Consider the following 25613-nt stretch of genomic DNA (forward strand, 5'->3'; position numbering starts at 1 on the left):
GCAATCAACACGTATTCGTGACAAAATTAACGATTTATTTCAAAGCGTTACATAGGATAGAGTTAATTAGTAAATCATTTATGGGTAATTTAACATTTGCATAAAGTTTGCAATACTTATTGGCTACGGCATATAAGGCAAGGATACATGTGACGGGAATTTTAAATTGATGAGCTCTATGCTTGTAGTTTATTTTTGTATCTTCTTTGAAAACTAGCTCTTATCGAAAAAAAGTAAGTTTTGCAAAGGAAATGACACAATTAAGCCTGGGCCCACACATTCAGTTTCCGGATTCGGTTTCCTGATCAAGAATTCAGATTCGGAAACAGATGCTCTTTTTTCGTACAAAATGTTCACAAGAGCTCACACGTTCTTACTTTTTCCGAACGTAAAAAAACCTGACATTCGTTTCGGAAATCTCCGTGCGTTCAGATACTTAGTCAGAGTGCGCTAGTGTCAAGTGCCCGAATCTGAATTCCTGATCTGGAAACCGAATGTGTGCGTCCAGGCACCTTAAGTTTAAAAAATTCAAACTTGAAAAAAGAACAAACAATGACGTTGACATTCGAAATGTAATTGGCGCCATAATGGCTGTACCACACATAGTGCAACATGTCAAATCCTCGGAGCGTAAACGCGGTGATTATTTATAAATACTCTTTGAGACGGGTGCTTATAGTCCGCGCTGCCGTTTAAAATAACACTTGAAAATAAATGAAGAGTTTAATTAGATAAACAAAGCTGTATAGAAACGCTGGAAGTCCATTTTTTTTTTAATATTTTATTTCTTTATTGTCTTTCAATTCCCACCGATTCATCATTATGTACTTAAATATAGAATATTATACTCTTATGAAATATGCTTTCATAATTATGTTCTCGTTACGAAATATGTTTGACAAAAAGAAAATAATCAAGTCATATGTTTTACTCGCACTTATCTATAAGATCGGATCTCCGACCCGACTTTATGGTCAGTAGCTATCCTTTTCACGCACACATTCAAAAATCCACGCACACAAACACAGGACATGTTTCCTCACTTGTATGGAACTAAACATACTAGGCTTGCTATAGATTGGCCTAATTTCCATTATTTATTTATTATTAGCAATTATGTTAATACTAAACAAGTAATTATTATTAATATCGTAATATGTTACTGATGATATAAGGTGAATAAATCTAGCAAGAATATAATTTACTGTTATGTTGTACATTGCAATTATATTAATATTTTGATGCAATATAATTGAATAAAAGCTGTTGAAAATAAATTTAATTATATGACATTATAATGATGATTAAAAGTTTATTTTATGTGCTGCAATTAAAAAAAGGACCTATGCATAAATGGTTAACACACTATGGTTGCTTTTTTTTACAGTGGCCAAGCACATCCAAGTTTATTATTCCAAAATTCTAAATTCAAATATAAATCAACGTCAAAATCGATATGTGTCATTAGGGCATCGTCCCACGCGCGTACAACCGACCGGCTCGCACAGTTGTTCGTATAAAAAAGCAATAAAACAATTACGACTGTTGCAACAATGTTGCAAACCAGTCCCAGCACTGGGCCGCACTTGGAACAACACTATAATTGCAAATAACAACGTTAAAATATCGTAAAATAACCTATTCCTGTATATTTTACTACTGGTATAGGAAATATAATTAGGTATTTTTGTTTTGATGTGTGACTTTTTAGGAATTTTGATGAGTATGAAATAATTAAAATAACTTTAACTCCTAGCAATGTCATATAATTTTGAAGTCCTGGAACGAAAAAGAATGTCATAAAAAAAAAGGAATTAATTCTTTTCCGAAAAAATATGAAAAAATATGAAATCAATTTGTGCAGAAACTTGGTAAGTAGAACGCCAGCTTGACCCAATTCTTGTAAACTATTTTTTTTTATTCTCAAAAAGAAAATCTTTGATTTCATAGATTAAAAATTCTAAGTACCTATTAAAAACTTCGTAGCTACTGGTTAGACTTGTTTGACAACAATCTGGACTGATGGGAAGAGCTGATGCGATCCAAAGGTTCACGTTTACTACAAAATTACGTATTCGTTCGTGACTCGAAATCTTCCAGGGTATCGGGTATCTATTGGGAAGTGAACTTTCGCAGGGATTTCCTTATGGACTGCTTTATACGTTTGAAATTGAGACAACGATAATATTAAAGATCTCTACTTAGTGTATATGTGAAATGAAACATCTGAAAATTGGAAATTTGAATTATTCTACTAAAGGCCGGTTTTTCAATCATCAGTTAACTTCTATCTGATGAATATGTTTGACGTTTTGACAACTTTTGTATAGAAAATATGTCAAACCGCCATATTTATTTCTCAGATAGTCAGTTAACTGATGATTGAAAAATCAGCCCTAAAAGAAATGTTCCTTTTACCTGATTAGTGCTTAGGTATGAAACTTTAATAAAATGGGAAACCCCCAGAAAATAAATAGAATATATTCAAAGCTAATAACTTTGCTATTTAAATACCAATCGCTTTCAAAGTTTCAACACAACCACTGAATTTGATATTCTAAGCTTTTCAGAATAGCTATCAGGAATGGCGACTAAAACGAACTGGCTTGCCTCGTGGACATTTGTCAATTTCTCCGTAAGCAATAAAATGAAAATACAAATTTATTTTCAGTGTGTTCCATAGAATCAATAAGGGAACATGTGTCGTACTCCCACTTTAAGTTTTCAGTTCCAAGAAATTGTTCCTTCTATCACACCGAGAGGAAAACTTATAAATAAATAGCTTATAGATCGCATAGTTGTCAAAAAATAAATATCGCGACACTTACGCACGGTCGGCGGTAATCTATTTATTAGCGTGCTATAAAGCTATTTATTGTTTTATATGATGCTAACACCTGATAAATTAAATATACTTTTCGAACATAAACTTATAAATACATATATGTAATAACACCCAGACCACAGCCAACACGCATCCTCATCACACAAATTTTGACAGAACGCGAAACGTGAATTTTCATGTGTAATTTTCAAAGTAAACAAGCGTTTTAAGAAAAACGCTAGAAGCCTTCGGTTATTTATAAAAAGGCCATAAAATACACTTATTTCATAAATTAAATTTTGTGTGTATAGGATACACTCACAATCATATTAAACAGAACATTCATACATTCTATAAAATATGTCCTTCGGTAATTTGGCGCTGTTACAATACCGTGTAACAGGCGGCATTACCTGATGATTGTTTTATAGAACGCTGCAGGTATCTATTGACCGAGTTCGCCAATTCTAACTAACAATACAATAAACTGGTGGAATGTTTTGATTCCGCCAAATGACTCGGTAAACATGAGAAAACGTTTTATGTGTGACTAGCTTCTACCAGCGGTTTCACCCGCATCCCGTGGAAACCTCTGCACGAACCCGAATAAAAAGTAGCATACAGCCTTCCTCGATAAATGGGCTATCTAACACTGAAAGAATTTTTCAAATCGGACCAGTAGTTCCTGAGATTAGCGCGTTCAAACAAACAAACAAACTCTTCAGCTTTATAATATTGTACAGATTAAACTAATGAGCATAAATGAAAGTTTATTTGGCAAAGTTAATTGTCATCACGAGTAGAATCGCGTGTTCGAGTATCGGCCACCACTTACCAGACAGTCTATGACATAGTGTCTGGTAACATAGTCTATGTAATGATATGCTCAGGAACCGATGATAAGCTATAATATTAGCAAACTGCTTTGAAATCACACTTTGAAAGTTAAGTGAGATTAGATACTCGGAGTCACTACTTAGATTTAATTTAAATCGGCCATAGTGCTGAGACAGCGTAATAGAATTAATAAACGTTTTCCGTTTTACCACAAAAACTTTTAAACGTCAGTTTATGCCTTGCCTAAAAAAATGTCAAATTATGACGTTGACATATGGTTCATTTTGCAGCCAAAATTTTTTTAGACAAGTTTAAAACAGGGGTTTAAGTTTTTGTACTAAGGCCATTTTAGTTTACAATTCGTCTCTGAATTTTAACTGTTAATCCCGTAGAGGTCTTGAACTTTTTCTATATTAAACAATTAATGGAAGACTATGAAAAATATATCCATCTTATATTAATTAACTTTAAGCTTAGTGAGAAGAAAATAACGTATTTTGAGAAATTGAAATATTGTGACTAATTAATACTGTGCCATTATGTGTAACATCTGCTGGTGTTTTTTAACTATTTTTTCGAAAATAAATTAATTTTGTGCATTGCGGTAACGGTAGATGTGAAAAGAAAATTGATTATTTTTTGTTATTCTTTTATATTGACCCCCAATTGTAATTAAAAAGTTAATGTAGTTATAAATATTCGTTACAAAAATGCTTTTTGAATGCATCAATTAAAATTAACAAAGTTTTCTTTCTTCATTTTTTCTGCCATCTTATTTTTTTCTAAATTTTTTAACATAACGTAGCCACTAGCCACAGCTAGTAATTTTTCTAAACCTTTAATTTGCATTTTATAAAAATAAAAAAACTATTTCCTGTGTTATATAAATTGTTTACCTTAATTCAAGGAATAATCCTTTTTCACTATACACGACACATTTTTTAAACTTAATAATTAAGCTCATAATACATTTTTGGCACCTTCAAATCGGACCCTGTACTTTTCCATATTTGGGCACGTCAAAAACACTCAAAATCTTCAACACGCTCTTCCAGACCGACTCACGCGCCGATTCACAATAAAAACTGACAACATACCCGCGTGACGTAATTCCATCGAACATTATTAAGAAAACGCCATTTAATTAATGTTTTTGAGAAACCTTTTTCATTGGTTTAATCTTTATTTTAATTAAGACTTTTATATTAAAAAATTAGGGGTAGTTAAGAGTGACAAAAAGTTTGGTGTGTAAGTATGTGTTGAAGTTACAAATTACCGCTTGTGAAAAGGATGATTGTCTGACTTCCAGAAAGCAATCAACCTAACAATCCTGGTAACGAAAGTACAATAATTTTGTAACTGAGATAACAAGCGTTCTTGTTTTATTTTTGTATTTGTATGACCCCCCCGCTGCGGGTTAGCAGCGGTGAGGGAGTGTCAGACTCTTACTGACTAAAAACCCTCGTGTTCTGTCGTAGGCCTTTTATGTACCAGGGCCTAGGTAACTTTCGAAGAATCCCGCAGCCCCGCAGAATATTATGTATTCGTATCTAACCCTTACAATAATGTAGTAAAATTAATTAAGTTTAGATCAAAAATTACTTATGTGTTATAATTTTATAGCGATAGATGCGAGCAGCCGAAAATCGATCTCAGTGGCGTGCACTTGGAGAGGCCTATGTCCAGCAGTGGACTGCGATAGGCTGATGATGTGATAATTTTATAGTAGCAAACATTACTGTAGATGATGTTCAAAGCACCTCACCGTAAACATTTTCATAATATTGTGACAGTAAATCTAAACCCAAGTAGGTAAGTTAATTACAAGGCTTCCTATATGCTAAAACAACAATATAAAACTGTACAATACGAAACAATTTGCAGAAACTTCAATAGATTCCACGCCTCATTTTCTAATCGATATATTGGATAATAGTGATAATGATATGTCACGTCACTCAAGCTGTCATTGTCAATTATTCTTGTTTGCAAGTCATAATGCGGCGATACTTATAATATCTGGCTTGTGTGCTCTAGAAAACTAAAAAACCTAACTTTACCGCTTTAAACCGACTTCTGAAAAGGGCGTTAGCCTTTATCTTTCCTGCACTAGGTCAACTATCTTAACTTAAATTGATTTTCAATTAAGATCCCTACGACTAGACAAAGATGTACTATCCTTATTAATATGATAAATGCGAATGTAACCGCTGTCTCGCTGTCACTTCAAAACTACTGATCCAATTTAATTGGGTACAAAGAAGCCTGAGAAAGGACATAGACTACTTTTTATCTGGGAGCAGGAAGTAATTAGATTTCTTGTAATTGTAATGTATAAACAACGAGGTGAATATGGGCAAATCCCTCCAGCTTGGGGGAGGCCTTTGTCCAGCAATGGACTTTAAGGCTGTGACGACAACGACGGGAGGAACCCCGGGGAACAGCTAGTACGTCAAGTATTACAAAGGCACATAACCTTGCATTAGTTATTATTTACGACTGTCTTCCTGAACACAGACGTAAGTGCTCAAGTTTTAACGCCAACACTTTTTATGGTCTCAGAACTCCATTATTGGTATTCAATGGAACACATTATGAAGGTATTGGGTACTTTTACATTCATTTTCATGGGTTTTCTTTATGATTTTTGGCTGCAAACGTGTCGGATAGACTGTGGAAAGGAGTCTGGTTAGTGCTTTAATGCCTCTCGTTATTTGCAAGAATAGACAAAAAATACAAAATTTTGTTTGCAAAAAGCTAGTTAAGTATATGTTTAATGTCTTTAGTAAGAAGGAACTATGGCCCATTACTCCCACATGGTAAGAGACGCGGTTGTTTGTGATTGAAACAAAACAATAATATGTAGTAAGGGTATCACTGTACCTATGTATATACAATTTTTTCAAAGAAGCAAATCACCATCCTTTATAATCTTACAGATATAATGAATGGTGATCATGTGCGAAATATAAAGTAAAAAGTGAAAATTTTCGTCAACCACACAAATGAATACACGAACACTAAACTCGAGTAGTTCACAAGATCCCATTGTTTTACAATGTTCATAATAATTTTACAATAACAACCTACATCAGACGCGTTGTTTCCACCATTTTCTCGGATTGTCCTACAAATATTAGACGTTGTTTCAAATAACCGAGGTGATCATGTTTAATAATATTAGTCGATGTAGAACCGAGATTTACATTAAACGGCTCGAATGTTTGACTGGGACTCTAAACAAGCTTGAGAATAATTCAGTGTTTATAACTGAACTGATCTTGGTACTAAATGATTGAGTTTCGCGTAATAATGTAAGTGAGAGAGGGTTAATATGTAAGCATAACTGTTGATGTAATATTGGATAAAATGTATGGCAATTCTTCTATTCTTTCATTAGATGGCAACTGCTCATTATGTAAGCATATACCTATTTAATATGGATGTGCATACATTTGCTCTTTATGTAATTTTATAGGTTCATTCCATAGGCTTTAATTATGCAACTCTTTTTTTTATCAACTTTTTCGAGCGAGCGATATGCGGTAGTGTAGCCATATTTTGTTTTCATTATCGAAACACAAACAGCGCATAAGCATAGGTGTAAGAAAAGGTAAAAATAAACTGTTGTAAGTAGATAACGTACGTATGTATTTGAAAAAACTTGTGTAAAAAAAATTGCAGTTATTTCCAAAAATAATTTTACAAAAATAAGTTTAATTACCATCCTTTTACATATAATTTGACCAGTTAAAACCAACAATCTTATCACAGTATCGAAATAACAGAAACGAGGTATAAATAAATAACACATAAAATAAAAACTAATTTAAAAACACAAAAGAGGGAGCCGACAGCCAAAAAGCCATCAAAGTAACATTCTGAGAAACTTAAAACATTGAATGTCATTTGGAAATGAATTTTACGATTTGAAATGACCTAAATTATAATTTTGGAGGCATTTAACGACTGACCATTGTGTGTGTATTTATAATCTAAAATTATAACATTTCGAGAGAACCGATTTTTCATTGTATTGGTAGTCTGTGGCCAGATAAATGAAAAGGTTTGAGTTTTTACGAACCAATTTTGGTTCATTTTTGCCGATGAAATAGGTTTAAAACTCGCAGTTTTGTACTTAAAATCCACTAAGTTAGTTAATTCGGACCCCATTTTACCAGACATTATACAAAATTAGGTATTTCGTCTAGAAAATTAGGATTCTATAACTTGTATAGAGGTACACTCACGAGAACCATAGAATTATTTAGCATCACCACCGTTGCCGTAATGCTTATTTGAGATCCTCGTTTAGACGGGAATAAAATGATAACTTAAATTGCAACCTGAGGACCATCCATAATTAGAATTACACATGTGTTTGATACACACAAAAGGGGTTGTACACAATTATCTACCATCCACCCAACAATTATTCATTTAAACGTGTCCTTTGCAGTAAGCCTTAATTACTGACACGCAGTCCACTGCCCATTTCTCCAGTATGTCATCTATTACCCATTCCATTAAAAAGTGCATTATTTAATTTAATTAAAATCAACTTATCCAATGATAAAACTTCAGCGTCGTAACTTGAGATAAGACCAAGGAGTGCCAATCACAACACTAAGGGTCGTAAAACCAAGATATAAACCACTTAAAATTAATAGGCGTCGTGTATAAATAACAAGTTCACTAAAGAGGATTACCAGATTCAGATGAAATTTAATTTAGTAAGATTATAAACGGCATAGTTTAATCATGGTAACGCTGGGTATCGCAAAGTTATACGAAGACCTATAAAACGAGTCATAAACGCTGCATCCACTTACTTTTATTGCCAGCTACCAGTGTTGCCAGGAATAGGTTTAGCAGAAGTGCTGGCAATTTTTCGGAACGCATCTGGTTTCTAGAAAAGTTTATTGTTGCTTGTAATTTCGTTTTGAGATACTTTAATTCTAAATTAGACGTTTGTTGAACACCATCTTCAGCGCCTAAAGAATAATCGTGCATTTTAAGACGTGTTGTGCACAAAATTGTAATTTACCTACCCAAGAATATTAATTTCAAAGGTATTGTTTAATAAATATTCTAAGCATAGATATTAAAAATAATACAAAGGAAAAATTTTAATTTACCTGGCAACACCGAGGGGCTACCAGCATTTCTCCGAAACGGCGGGCTATTATAACTCAATATGCAGAAACATTAATGTTACGGCTTATTGCCGGACGAATCCAAATAATATCGCTATGTTTACAATAACTATAACTCCTACAAACTTTGCTAATGCTAACAATTTTGTTAAGTAGCAAAACTACATTACATTTTGTATCTAAGAAACTCAATCTCAGTCCATTATGACTATTACATAAAAATATAATATAAAGAAGATTTTATTAAAATATCAAGGAGGTGCAATGTATGCTTCGTCTATGGCATGTTTATTATCTGTTGTCTAGAGTCTAGGCTATGCGCGATGCGAGGGATTGTCTATGGCAAAGGATTTGGCGGGCTAGCAATATAGAGGCAAGAGAGGATAAAGTCATATACCATGTATGATAGTGCCATATAGTGATAATAAACAGATATATACACTACAGGCGGTTTCTCTTAAGAAATTATTAATGAAACACCGACAAAGGTGCTCAAGACAGGCCAACAGTGGACAAATTGCTAAAGCGGTTACTAATTGAAAGCTATACATATTATTGAACCCCCATTCATGACTGATGTAGGTACTCACATATTTTGTTCCAAGCATTACAAAGAGTCGTCAAACATTACAAAAAAATCTAGCGGCAAGACCAATTTACCCCTAACACATTAAATTCTCTAACTAGCCTATTTCACGCCCTTTATTCAACAAACACACATCTACATCTTCATCCAGGATATCCCTCGTTAACCGAAGGATATACGCTAGTTAAGATCAAGTGAAAAGTCAAAAGATTTACCGACATTTGCATCACAAGATACGCATTCAGTTCCGCGCGCCTAATTCCATAATTTACGACAATCGGCGGACAGTTCTAAATTAATATCTAACCGAGTTTTACGACCTATGTCTAGTTTGAACTAATAAATTGTTTTAACTAGTTGTTGCAAGCTCTTTATGATGAGGTGACAATAGTTAATTTGAGAAATGCAAAAAACACTCATACGAGTGTATTTAACCGATTACTTACTGTCAGGAACGTTTTTTTTTCTATAACTTTAAAAGCCGAACAAAATAAATAAAATTATCTATTTTACTGACCAATATTAACGAACGAGCAGTTAATTGAAAAAAGTGTACATAATTCACCAGTTAATTAGTAACTAGAAATAAATACCGTAATCCGTAAATACGGGGTTTTTTATTATTATACATTTTGTGATTTATTGAAATTAGTTCTCTTTTGGTGCGGAACGATGAAACCTAAGATTTGGACCTCAGTGGTCTCGCTTCGTGATTTCAAGATCCTAATCTAATTGTGCTTTCTTACTAGCTCATAACTTGATTAGGAAAATAATATTTTCCGACTCGTTTATATGTACCTCAAATATATATATAATTGTAAATCAACTCACCTGCAACATAAATAAAATGCAGAGGAAAGATAAATTAGTTTAAAAGTAATTAGTCGCGATAATACTGTACTAATTAATTAGTACAATAATTTATGTTTGTATTTCAGAAGGTTTACAACACATAGGAATGTTAAATAGACATTAGTACCTTGATAGCTTTCATTATTAATGTTAATGATAAAAGAACTCAACTGAATTTACACCAAAGAACTGAAAACTTTGAACTATCGCAATTAACTATTTCCTTTTTTTTTGTTACAATAAACTTTTTCTATTACCATACTGAAATCCGTCCAGACGTTTATGAGGTTAAGCAGTAAACATACAAATCACAAACTTTCAAATTGATTAAGTGCATATAAACGGCTCCATATTTTTATTTGGTTGCAATAAAGTTGCTAGCAACATTGTCAGCCATGATAGCAATATTTTTATTATTGCTCTGCTTTATAACTTGGTGTTTAAAATAGCTGCATTAGGTTCATACAACCCTAAATTACCTTTATAACTGGTGTTATACTTATACAAAGTATCTTTTTTCTTTTTCATATTTTCTTTATTTGCATCTTTTTTCTTTTCTGTCATTTGTTATTTTTTTGTTTTTACAGTTCAGTAGTTGTCATAAATAGCATATAAATTAAACATGTTCTACATATATTGTTTAATAAAAATAACAATTTATTTTAAAATATTTGGTCTCGTTTCCATCAAAGTTAGATGCTTCTAAGCATTGTCACCCTACGAAATCGTTAACCTAATTTTATTTTATGCATTTCTGTCAGTGCGGTGCCAACCAGTGTTACCAGCGTTTATAAATAAAGACATTGTAATCCCGACGGCTGATTGAGTACTGGACAACTAGTAACACAGTTTGTCACACAATACAATACATTACCACGATATTTTGACCTTTATTACCCAAGATTTAAGGACCATAACCGCGTAGTATTTTGTTTATTACGTACGAATATTATGGCGCCGTAAAATCGTTTGACGCGGCTTACCAAAAAGTTTATTGAAATAATAAAATTTTGTAATGATGCCTGTAGCACACCTCCGCTGCGAAACCCAAAGGGCGAAACCGCCATAGTTTCGCTGTAAGTTGTAAGTTGTTGGGCGGCGAAACAATAGCGAAATTCCCTGCTCTAACGTACAAAACTGACTATGACGTTGTCTCTTTCTAACATGATTTCGCTCATTTGCTTAGGCGCCGTCGACATCTCAGCCCGTTGTTCGCCATTTTGGAGCGGTTCCGCGTGTATCTCGGACGCGTCTGTAGCAATCGACAATTTTTATGAGCGAAATAGGAATCAACTGTTCTAGTTTTAGGTTTCGCTCTGTTTTGCTATTATAGTTTCGCGTAAGTGTAGTACTGTTGCACAGCGAAACTCACGCAGCGGTTTCGCAGTTGTTGTTTCGCAGCGGAGGTGTGCTACAGGCATGAAGGATTTTGTTTTTTATGCTATTTGGAGTTTCTTTGTTTAACTCGATTGTTATAAATAATGATGTCAAGTAATTGGGGCTATATTTTAATCGGTGCAATTGTTGTATTTCAGAAACCTCTATTTTTATAACACAACTTAAAAAAAACAGTTTTTCTTCAGTGACATATTAAATCGTATTAGGCAATATCAATTCATTATACTTTTAAATATTGATGTCTGAACCTAAGTATGAGAAATGTACTAAAAATTAATATCATACGAAAGGGAAGTAATGTTAGTCACAATCTATATTTTCCCAAATTTTACATCCGAACCATAAAAAACTTTGGTCACAAATCTGCGAAAGAAAACATAAAAATATTTGTCTATGCGCATGAGTTACGAGTTTCCAGACACCAAATGTCTGAAATCTATTTTATTGGCTGTAAACTGCACATTTTCTATATGAGTTACTTAAATTTTTACAAATTAATTTATCATACTTAAGTTTAGTTCAGAATATCGAAACCCTTGTTTTCCTTGGTAATAACTTTCTAGCTTCTCACTACCTGTAACGACTGCCAAATATGTTCAATTCAAATGACAGCAGGGACCAATTAATATAACGTGCCTCCCGAAATAAAGTCACCCATATGCAGACCTATTGAACACCCAGACTGCAACTTAGTCAAAAGAGATTTTCAATTAATACTAAATTGTATCCCATAATTAACACGGATTGAATTCTGAAGCCCTTCCTTCAAACTTAACCTAACAATTACATTTGGCAGTCTGCCAACAGATTGTATTTATTGCAACTCTATTTTTGCTTGTTACTAAGGAATTTCAATGATCTGTTTTATTAGGAGTATATCATTGAAATGAATATTTAATTTTACTTCTTGTAAAAGAAAACTGTTGAAAACATGTGAAAGCTTCGCTCACGATGTCCAAACAAACCCTTTAACTTACGTTTGTGACTGTCATCATCATCCTCCGAGCCTTTTTCCCAAGGGGTCGGCTTCCAGTCTAACCGGATTCAACTGAGTACCAGTGCTTTAGATTTTTTTTTGTGACTGTGTTCTTTATAATATTATTAAAATCATGAAAATGAGAGTATAGCGAGTTCCAGTCAAATCAGATGCAACTGAGTAACAGTGTTTTACATGAAGTGCCTATCTGACTACTACCTGGGCAATACGATTACCCCTAGGTATTAAGACTGCCAGACTTTCTAGCTTTTGATTACCCGTCGCTACTGCCAAAGATATACAAATTAAACTAAGAGCTAACCATTAAAATTGATTAGTCTACACGTTAACGGTAGCTACAAATAAATAGATTTAAGTGCCGTTTTTAAAGGCAACAATTCTAGTACTTTCTGTACACTATTAGAGAGCGCAGTTAAGTGCCTAGCCGGGACATATGACCAGCAAACTATGTACTAACTTCTTTTAGTGGCGATTCCTAGTTTATTGGGCTATATAGAGAAACTGTTTGCACTGTTGACCTTTTTTAAAGGGCACTTATGTAGCCAGATGGTCTAGGAATTAGTTGGACGAGAATAGAGCTTGTAAAAGGATGATTTTAGGAGGATTGGGATGTTAAGATAAGTCAGGGGTTGGATGCTATTTAGAGGACTACTGTGATAACCCTACTGATAGTATAAACGCGAATGTTTGGTACGTAAATAGTTTGATTGGATAAATTATACGTAGGCAAGTATAGTTAAAATCTGTCGCATCACGTAACCTTTTCTGTACTTACAACCATGCACGTTGTTTTTGGAGTAAGTAAGGCTACATTTTATCCCAGTGCGAGAACCAGGTATAGTTCATGTGGGACGCGGTTAAAACCACAAGGAATAGCTACATACTTATAACTGATCCAAGAAAATATCAATTTAGAAACTGATAATTATATAAATAGTTATAGTGTTTATGTGGACTAATGTTTTAGTTTAATTTATATCAGGGCCGTGTTAGTAAAGTTTATTGGGCAATGAATGTAAATAATGCATGCGGTGACAAGTTTTGTTTGCAAGGCAGTTTATTATTGGTTGGTCAGGCCAGATTTAGGATGAGAAGCTAGACTGAGAGATGGGGAATCGCAAATCGTGAAATCCTATTTAAAGTTACGGGAATTTTTGATCATAATTCTTATATTGACGTATAATGTTTTAATGTCATTGGATAGATAGATAGATAGATAGATTATGCTTTATTGTACACCAAGAAAATTAACAACACAGGACATCACAATACACAAAGAAAAGTACCTACAAATGGCGGTCTTATCGCTAATCAGCGATTTATTAATTTATCTTACTAATGTAATATATGCGAAAGTTTTTAAGAATGGATGTTTGTGAAGTAGTTAAAATCGCTTTTTCAGAACTTTTCTTTTCAATAACGCGCTATTTTGTGCACGTTTTATCTCTATCCTGGAAGCTCGACTTATAAATTTTAACTTTGAATTCAACGATGCTTTTACTGGGCCAATGTTCTTAGCTTCAATGTCACCCCATTTGGCAATAAAGTGAACTAAATTACACTAACAATACAACAATCGATAAAACATGATTCGATATAAATAAGCGGCTGCATACCATCTGTTTCAAAATGCGCAATAAGAAGGCGTATAATCTTGCGCGAATGTATGACAAATAATTCGTTTTGTTGCTAAGGTGATAAGAGCATTCAACCAACCGGACCCGCAACAAACACATGGACAAACAAATACAGAATATACAACAAGTGTATAAGCGAAAAAGTCTGCCAATTCACACGCAAGGGTCGAGATAACAAAAATAATTTAAGCTGTCATGTATTTTCGCATAGGACAAAATATGTCTCAGAACTCTTCGACAAAAGTAAACTTTAACACACAAAAAAAAACTAAACTGAAATCGCTCCATCTGACTGGGAGCCACAGTGAAGAAACATGGTGGATTTTTTGTCAGTAAGAGTGTGGCACTCAGGGTCATTTGATGATTTTCCCATCAGAAAAAAGTATGAGCAGCGCTATGGGACCTATGCCAAAAGAAATCGCGCGTCAATTTCGCCTCCAGCCAGCAAAACGCTCTAAGGCCCGGTGCACACAGACGCGCGGGCGCTCACAAAGCTTTGTTTACGTTAAAATCACGCGCGCGTGACCGCACCATGGCGTTTATTTCCAAAACAATCAGCTTGAACACACCGGGACTCAGCTTTCGACCGCTGTTGTGCCCAGGACACATTATTCGCACCGAAAAAATCATTTGACAAATGCTTTGTAAGCTCAAACCTTTCAATGTGAAAGAATAATCATTTTGCGTTTTTTTTTTTTTGTATTTTTGGAGGCTTTAATCGAGGATTGTATCGGTTTTTCGTGTCGCATATATTTCAGACTCAAAATAATTGAAAAATAACTTACATAAATTGACATTGTTTCACATATTTTACCTTTGTTTAACTTGTACTGAAGTTTAAAACGGCAGTCTTTCGTCATAATCGGCCTTAACATTATTGTAACGGAGTTAAAAATTCGAAAAAAATATGACGTCACAGAAAAAATCTAATACTAATCATGTGTACATACCCTAACGTAAGTCCTAAGTCGTTTTCCGTTGATTTAAAGTGGTGTTTGTTAGCTAACATCCGGAGCGAGCGCATGCGATCTGAAGCGTATTTACGATGCTTTCAATGTAGCACTAGCTTTATTAATACCTTTGAAGGGAAGGCGGTAGTATCATAATACATATTCATAATCGTTATGAGGATTTATTTAAATGATTTTATCAATATTGATAGATATAGGGCTTATTCCCGATCTCCCGATTGTTTAGCAAACTTTTGAAACGCGAACATAGATTCCCAAACTTCTCCACGGCAGTTTTATTTAAAAATAAATATTACAGTCACTTAATTTAACCTTTAACGAGACTTGTAATGAATATAGCCTTGTTACTACTAAAACCTTCTATCCAGGTGCGCAAAGTTGCTTTAGAAAGCGGTTGATTCGGCACTTGTGTGAATCCCTGCCAAGCTGCACAAAATTACTCTTTACAGTCAAGTACATAATCATAATACAAATGATTTATCACAACTATATGAATAGTGACAGGAGTACTTTCAGTAATTATCCTGACGAATATTTGGCATCGCACATAGACAGCGCAGAAGAGCCAACGACATACTGATGAAGAAACATTAGTTACCTCTGCCGTAAAATTAGACAACAAACGCAATATTTATTGTGCTGCAGACAGTTATGATGTTTCAGTTAAAGCTTAATATGTCTGGTTGAACGTAAAACTATAGGTCCCGTCCCGGCTGTCATTTAACATCCTTGGCAGTCGTTACGGGTAGTCAGGAGCTAGTAAGTCTGACACCAGTCTCACCAAGGGGTATTGGGTTGCCCGGGTAACTGGGTTGAGGATGTCAGATAGGCAGTCGCTCCTTGTAAAACACTGGTACTCAGCTGCATCCGGTTAGACTGGAAGCCGACCCCAACATAGTTGGTAAAAGGCTTGAGAGATGATGATGATGATGATAATGATGATGTCTGGTTATTTTTTTTTGTTTCGACTGTAAAATAACAATGGTACGACAATAATAGTACGAATGTCAAAAGAAAAATTTTAAATTAAAATTGTGATTGTAGGTATTCTCTACTTTAAACTTTACTGTTTGTCGCTAAGACTATTTGCTTGTGAAATCCTACGGAAGCTACTTAAGGTTAAAAAGTATCCTATGTCCGTCTTCGAGTCTTGTTTGAGTAAAATATTTGTTTGGTACCTTGGCGCGGCCTGTGGCACTTTATGATATTTTACACGCATTTTCGTTCCTACTTTAAGGTTATGTTTAATTTGCATCAATTGCCTAAGAAAAAGGTCTACTCGTTTTTTTTGTTTGTTTTTCAAATGATCTTCGATTGCCGTTTACAAAGACGACGAAATTCACGACGTATCTGCGACATCTATTTACAAAACACAATATGGTAGATATCTGAGTCACTAACTATCTAACTACTAACAAAACAAAGGATAGTTAATAAAACCATACAATTCGATGACATTGCCAACTGAAACTGCGCACTAAACTATTTTAGCAATTAATCAAATTGTTAATGCACTGTTGAGAATCGATTTGTTAAATATACACTTATATTATAAAGCTGAAGAGTTAGTTTTCTTGAACGCACTTATCTCAGGAGCTACTAAATCAAGAAAACATTATTTCGGTGTTAGATAGCCCATTTATTCAGGAAGGCTATAGACAACTTTTTATCCAGATGCTCGGAGTAGACTCCCGACGGATCATGGGTGGAGCCACTGGTGAAAGCTAGTTTTTATGATAAAACTGGCTATCGATCATTGCTAGGACCGAATTTCAACAGTAAATTTGAATTTTACAGTTGGGTCTATACTGAACTTATTTATAGGTACATATTTTTGTTATGTTCATCTCAGTTTCAAAAACCTGCACCATTTTTTTGAAAATGTCCTTTTCATCACGTATTTTTAAATAACACACTTGGCCCAACTACAGGTCTACTTTCACAAATAACAATTGACAGCCGACGACAATGCTTGCTCTCATATTTGAGACACTTCGGAGTACATAATTAAGGAATTAAACTGTCAACTTGGTATGTAAATGTCAAGATTTCTGTCTCAACACTTTGACGAGCCAGCATGACATGGCCTGAAGCCACCACGACTATATTTGTGTAAGTTCAAAATGTCAGGTTTTGGTAATGTCACAACATAACGCTATTGTAATGGCGTCGACGAATTTTGCTTTTTTATCATGAACAATTCTTTATATATAGGTCCAGAATTTTGCAATTAATATTTTTCTGATAATAAAATCACCTTTTGTAAAGCTTAATTATGGTTGCCTTGATAAATGATGGGAGATTTCAAAAACTGATTCTCTGATTGTCAAAACTGATCACAGTCATTCCAGGGCTGCTATTGCCATAATTTTTAAAGTGAGTTGTAGTGTTCTTGTCCAATAGGGGTCGAAGAATTTGTGAAGTTTTATCCTAAAATGGAATACTTACTTCAACCTCATTCTCAAAACTCAAGCCTATCGACAATACATACAAAGGTATACATACAAGGCTACAGGTCTCGGCAAGCTTTTTGTCGTCCGAACCGCTCAACCCTAAAAATGGTTCCACATTTTGAGGTTTCTATGGGTCACATACTCGTGTGCTCGGAATTTAGTTGCGGACCGCTATTAAGTTTTCGAGACCTGCAACTAAGAGTGTCCAGTAAAGCAAAACAATGAATTCATCAGTTACATTGTTTCACGGTGTCGCCTCGCAGTCTGGCGATCACGTGTGACGTATCACTTACAAAGTAATGTGTTTGTTCGTAACGATATGATACACTAAGGCTGCCCGGTGAATTAATCGATGAATGATTTTTTGAAGGAGAAAAATAGAACACACTGATAGAAATAGTGCAACGCACACCACGTCTTATAAAAAGGGTGACTAGAATATAAGAGTGTATTCTATGAGAGTGTATTTTGGAGAATTAAACCTTGTGCTGGAATAATTCCTAGTAGAAACCAACATTAATTAATTCAATTACAAATACCTACAACAACACCGAAAACTTTTCAAAACGCCGACGAACTTTTTACCAAGGAGTAAGTTAACCTTTTGAATCATACATACCTACAGTCCTTAAAACCAAGATTCTCATAGGGGGCCGTTGTTTTGCAAAAAAGTGTATATTAAAAGAAAAAATAGCTTCTCGCAGTAGTTTCAAAATGTCAGGTTCATTAGGTAATTATCGTTCCTGAATCAACTGCGTTGAAGTCGATTTTGGACATTGATCATGAATAATATGCGTCTGCGCACGTTTAAATGATAAATGCCTTTATAGAAGTGCCGCCAATAATTTGCACATTGTAACTCATCTTCGTGATGTTAATTGCTTTATTAAATAGCAATAACCGACAGTCTATACTTGTTAAAAGTAATTATTTACTGCACTTCTGCTCTTGCTGTGTAGGGGGAAACACCGTAAAAGGTTATTGAATATATATGGCCGTTGACACATTGATTCATCAGAAATAAAGGTCAATTTAACTTTTGGCACATATGTACGTGGTGTTAGGGTGTTACAAAAATACTCAAGAAAAAAACGAAGCCAAAAACATCGCCACAAATATTGAAAAAGAGTTAGGACAGATTGGATCAAATTATTGATAATAGAGACACGTGTGACATTTTTAACAGTTTTATATATAAGTACCTAAAATGTTTTTATTTTTGTTTAGACAGTTTTTCAACCTTACTTAGATGATGACACAAAGTCAATTAACATCTTGTCATTATGATGAATCTGATTGCTAAAAACGGTACTACCCAAACTTCTATTTCTTGCTAATTAAACCTGATCGTCCGAATCTTGTATCGACGGAGTGGCGTGTGCGCACGCCATGCGTTTAACAAACAATTTGTCCAAATGTCAGCGGGAATCTAAAATAGGTGTCTACTCGTTCATTAATTTGTCAAACGTTCGAGCTTTTATGCTTAATTAACTTTGGCTAATGATTGTTTATGTAAGATTTATCTTGTGGGTAGATTTGAATTATAGTCTAGAACGTTTCGTATGCCAAAAGATGACAGTCGGTTTTTTTATTAGATTTTTTTCCTTCCTAGAGTAAAGAGTAATACCTAATTTATTATTCTTAAAAACAAATTCTAAAATATTTACTTTTTAGTTTTAGTCGCTTCATAAACGTTATTACATATCTTAAGTGTCCTGTTACTAATTTGGATCATTTAAAACAGTTGCAAAAATTAAATTAATAACGAAACATACAATCCAATGTCAACTTTCACTGCATTAAAATAGAGTTTCTTATCAGAAATCAAAGCTCAGATGTTAGACAGCAAAGATAGATTTAGTCTGGGTACGATTAATTTGTCGCGACGATGTAATAACTTATTTAGCTAGGAATAGATTTAGCTCTAAATACCATAGTAAGGTACAAACTAAATACTAGTACCATGTAGTAACTATTATACCTAGTAATCTGTGGTACCATACATACTAACTTGAATCACATATCGAATACCATAGTAGATCTATATTTTTATTTATCACAGAATCAAAGGTTGTCAGTGAGAAATGGCTTTTTAGCGATAGGAAAGCCAATTTATAATATTGTATGAAATATTCTATTTTGTAGTAATAGGTATGTAATGAGACGTCTTTTATTTAAATGCTTAAATTGTGTTCTATAATATTTGTGCTTTATGTATAGGAAAAACAAAATTACTGTTTTTGTCCTCCTCTTATTCAATAAATCATTTTTTTTTCTAAATAAAAAAAATATATATTTCAACCTTATCTCACAAAAAGGCATTACTTCCCCAATATATCAACGATATAAAATTATAACAACTGGATGGATTGAAAAAAAAATGGCCTTTCTACTACTCCATAAACCATCATAATAATTAAGTGCAAACATAAACAAAACTAGTTCACTTTTTTCCCTTAGTATGCATATGTGGTTCCCCCACAAAGACCCAAAGGTGACTTGGACTCGCCCATAAAAATCACGGTCGTTAAGTTTTACGACAAACCTACCAAAAGGGTGACTTCAAAAACATTTAAATAGAAAATAATTCACTAAATGCAGCAAAAAACCTGTTAAAATATTCTGCATGCGTACTTGAAAGGCCAGTTTCAACTTTTTACAGTAATAAAATAAATAATATTTCTGTATGTTTGTTCGCAACTCAATTACTCGGAAATGAGTGGACCTATTTCGAAGAAGGCGATTGTAAATCATCAATGCGAGATTTATTGTGTACTGACCTTACTTTTACTTATTTATTGACTTGTTTTATGAAATTACTTTATTACTTTACAACACTTAAAAACAAGGGCATTTTCGATTCATGTCTCTATTACGAGGAAAGCTATAGCTAATTTTAAGCAGCTATCGACCAAAACAGCGATACTTCTTATCATTCTACTTAAATACAAATATTCAGACCTCAAGTGCAGGTTTGAAAAATTATTCAACTTGTTTACTTTACTCAAATGTTCCGCTATTTAACCAAGGGGACCCATATTACATTTGTACTAATAACGCATTTTGGTAAAATAAAAAACAATAGCTAGCGCTGTAGTCTTCTTAGAATTTGTGCGATTGTAAGCCAGCCAGAATAACCTCCAAAATACCTCAACCCGCAGTGTGTGTCAACATAAACATTATTTCATTCCTCATCTTAATTTTATATCGTGTACTTTTGACAGCTCTTGAGAGATGTCGAGTGGATTTGTAAAGGATTCGTCCCCTGGGCGATAAATCTTGTCGTAACTCAATTACGAATGGTTTGAGAATAGGGTCAACTTTATGAATGGACTTGAAGATATTATAGACTTGTTATTTCCATATACTTCAAGTAATTTTTCTGGGTTATAAAATTGTTATGTTTTTTACACATGACAAGTTTCCCTTTCAATAGTCATTTTATAAAGTCTCTACTTAGATATATCGAAAAGACAATACTGGATCATAAAATTAGGTAATATGTATCTTTTTGAATAAGAATTAGTTTAAATTAAGTAATAATATAACATTTAAGTATACGTTAGTTAACATTCAAAACAAGATATAAAGTTTAATTATTAACTCCTACACTGATTCAAGTTACTGTATATGAATAGAATATATAAGCAATATTAAGTTACGATTCTGGTAGCAATAACATTTTTAAAGTTACATGAAACTACAATAATAATGTGAAACAGTATAATTTTGTAGAAAGTTATAATAATGTGAAACTTTGTTTTATTTTCTTCTGAAATCATTGTTATTTTGTCTATGTAATTATTATCTATCATCTGACCACACAAACCTTTTTTCGTTTTACCCAGTTATCTACAACAGAAATATTTTTAACAGCACCAAAGATTAGCGCGTCCAAACAAATGAACCAACTCTGTGTTAGTTGTACTTTTTTTAAAGAAAAAAATCCGCCTAATATTATTACATCAGAAGCAAAACATTAAATATTGAAAACTCATAAAAACTCATCCATATTGACGGCTCTTCTTAAAGGAACACATTGTATATTTTATTACAATATTTAATATACTTATAACAAGCGTGGCGATTGAGAACTGTGTCCGCGTTAAAAATATATAAAAACTTAACTTTTAACTGCTTAAGAATATGCGAGAAGTAATAAACGTAACACTTGGTCGCTTTAGATTTTAAAGGCTGGTTGTACCGTCAAACTAACCGTTAAGTTAAACTTAGTTCAGCAGTTTTACTCGAGTCCCGTAGGAACTACCTGGATAAAAAGCAGCTTTCTTTGGTGTAGATATACTGTATTATCACCGATATCTGTCGTCTCGTTGGATGCATCGACGCGGAGAGTGCACACTATACTCTATGGCCAGTTGGCGGGAAACCGTGAGAGTGTGTGGCACGAGAGTAAGAAGTTATGCAGGCAAGCGAGCTGATATCCTAATTATCGGATGATAATTACAGAGATACAGGTAGGGCGAACACTGCACTCGGTAAATGGCTATCTAACACTGAAATATCTTTTTAATCGTTTGTCCGATAAAACCCTTATTTTACACCGTTCCATAGAAAACTGGTCTATTTAGAAACCCACACTATCCTTGTCGATTAACAGCCGATATCATTAACCTGTTAAACTGTTACAGCCTATTTACGTCCCACTGCTGGGCACAGGCCTCCTCTCACGTGGAGAAGGATTAAGCATTAATCACCACGCTTGCTCAATGCGGGTTGGTGATTTCAGACTATATAGTCCAGGTTTCCTGAAGATGTTTTCCTTCACCTTTTTATCAGCCATTGGTGTCCAAGATATACTTAGAAAGTACATACAAACTTAGAAAAGTTGCATTGGTACTTGCCTGACCTGGAATCGAACCCACACCCTTATACTCGAGAGGTTGGTTCTTTACCCACTAGGCCACCACGACTCTTCATTAACCTATCTAACTTTTAATTTGTTTACCAGAGATAAAAAATTTACACAGCTTACATGTAGCTATTGTCAAAATTATATCAATTCACAGGTTATATTAAACTCGGTTTAACTCCCCATTTCATAACCTTAGTTTACCACTGTGAAATCAGTCCCTACTAAAAGACACGTGTAAGCAGGAAATAGTTAGGAGTCCTCGTAAACTCTTGAGAATAGTCTTGCTATGGTGGTCTTCATGAATTGCGATACAGACATATAGACTAATGTGATTTATGGCCTGTCAACTGCTCGCCTTTTGATTTGTATTGTGCGACTGTTAGTAGAAATATTAGGAACGTCATAAAGTTTGAAGTTTCCGTTCCTCTCAATTAAAGTGTGTCTGTAGTTATTAAGAAACTAGTTATGAGTTTTAAGCTATTGAATGTTGTATTGAGGGATACATTTTAATGACTTATATATCTCTTTCTGTACTTTTTAAAGAACTGATTTAATGACTATCCGTAACGACAATTAAGGATGTTCAAATTATAGCTGACACTGATGAATTTAAGGTGCCTTCCGTAACTCAGAAGCTCGGAAGCCGTCATGATAACATGGTTACCCATCCATGGACCAACCGCGGAAAGTCGGAGAGGCTGTCACTTAACCACGAGCTACTCCTTAAAATGATTAATAACATCTTAATACGACATGATAGTTAGAAAGACGGGATGAATGAGTGTAATCCAGTAGACAAGTTTCTAAGAATTGAACGTAACTCATATTGCGAGCTCGGTAAATCTTAGCGCTAACTATCTAGATTAAGTTAGATAACTGGCTTCGAAATGATTTATGGGTTGAAGTTATATCTCTGTTAGTTGGCTGACCTCGTTATATTTACTTTATTTAGATGTAAGAATTTGGAGTATAGGTTGATTGGTAAATATGTTGTTCTGGTGAGGTAAGAAGAAAATAAGATATCACTGATCTACCTGATCCATATTTGTAGATTAAGAAAAATCCGAAAAACTGATACCTACTTAACATTTTAAAGCCACTGTTTTACTCGAGTCAAAAACACAAGGTCTAAAGATGTTTTTTGACACTTCATCGTTCTAATTCCTTTTTACTTTTAAATACCACAGATGCCATAACACCTTCATACAGACATCACACCAAGAAGGTCGCATGCTTTCTAATCTAATCCTGGCCGCATAATTTCAAATTAGGAACTTGATATAATGGCGGCCGTTGATCCGCGATTCCCGCGTGAATGAATCAACCGTGAGCGCACACCTGTTGACAATAACGCGACATTTTGACTTCACGGTAGTTGTGGTGTAATTTATAAACTGCTGATTATTTTAATAGAGATCGGTAGTTGAAAAGGAATACTAAAAAGAAGGTACTAGAAAATTAAAAGATGAAAACAATAGTTTTATGAAAACGTTTAATAGTAACTACTATTTTACCTGGATGGTTTGATACTATAAGGTACTTAGGTAGTTTGAGAAATAAGTTTTTAAATCACGCATCCATCTGCCAAAATGCCATGGTGCCATTCAAATTTTTATAAGAAAAAATAATATAAAAAATGTACTTGAAAAATTATCATAATTCGCCAATTCCCACAAATAAACATACGAGTAATCTCAACAATTTCCTGCTTTCTTTGACAGCAGATCATTGTTTTGTTGTCAAATTAAAAGCGATTAACGTCAAAGGATTTACGAAATTAGCCTAAACTGTTGATGGCAAGTCCTTTGCATGGTCACCGTGAATGAATCAACCGTCTGCGCACACGCACCTGTTGGTAATTATATGACGAGAAATGTTCGGGATGTAAGTTATCAGCTTTTAGAGGATTATTTGCATGAAATAATTGTATAGCAACTTCGGGAATATTGTGAATTAATATCATAATACAATCTATATTATTATAGAGGTAAAGGCGAAAGTTTGCAAGTGTGTGTATATTTTTTATTCTTTTTGCGCCAACAACTGTACCGAATTTGATAAAACTTGGAAGAGACACATTGTAAGGCTAGATAATAGCTACTTTCAACCAAAATATCAAAAGATTCCTGAATGTTTGCGTACCTTCTCGCACAGATAAATAACAGCGCAGTATTTTTGGTCAAATGACATCTCTACACCATCATATCTAGACACACGGCAGTGTGTCCGCCAAGTTCGAGCAAAAAAAGCGACACACCGGCCGTGGGTTATATTACACGAACCATTTCGGGCCAAATTCGACCCCCCTGTAACTCAAAATCTGTTTTATTTACGCATATCAAATTTCTAGTATCTGTTGAGACTCCCTCACTTATCTAAAATACAAAATTTCATTAATATACCTATTGTAGGTCTTGAGCAATTGACGTCAGAAAATCGCTATTTTTACTATACACTCACTGACTGATTCACTTATTCACTGACTCACTCATCAAAAACCTAGACCACTTCCAATGGTCGTATTGACTTGAAATTTGGCATGGAGGTAGGTCTTTATGTCAAGGTAAATGGAAAAATCTGAAAATGACCAAGTGTGAGTCGGTTTCAAAATAATGAAGGTGTTTTATACCCGGTGTAAATTTATACCCCTAAGGAACTAAAACGAACTAAATTTATCTATATTTATATAATATATCTTCGAATGGTACAAAGGTTTGTATTTAGTCAAAGTAAAGTAAAAATCTGAAAACGGCCAAGTGTGAATCACTTTCGAAAATAACGAATGTGTAACTTTGATCCACGAACATAATAAGTATATGATAACATGTCATGTCAGTCAGTTGGTAAATCTAGTCCATTTAGTTAATCTAGTTCATTTCTTTGTAAGAAACATAGTGCATATTAAAAAATCTAAATTAAAAAATAAGAAAAAAATAAAATAAACAACCTTACAAAAATAAATGAAATCCCACCCAAAACAAAAATGTGAAAGACTGCCAAGTTCGATAATATGGGAATGCTTCGCCTAT

General features: G+C 34.0%; 1 protein-coding gene across 2 annotated transcripts in view; it reads right to left on the minus strand.

Annotated features, from left to right (window-relative positions):
• The window catches only part of LOC110377458 (protein doublesex), a 143430-nt gene that overhangs the window by 2168 nt on the left and 115649 nt on the right, over nucleotides 1-25613 (minus strand). The gene's annotated exons all lie outside the window — the stretch shown is intronic.

This window comes from Helicoverpa armigera, chromosome 20, assembly GCF_030705265.1.
Source record: "Helicoverpa armigera isolate CAAS_96S chromosome 20, ASM3070526v1, whole genome shotgun sequence".
In the NCBI taxonomy this organism is placed as follows: domain Eukaryota; kingdom Metazoa; phylum Arthropoda; class Insecta; order Lepidoptera; family Noctuidae; genus Helicoverpa; species Helicoverpa armigera.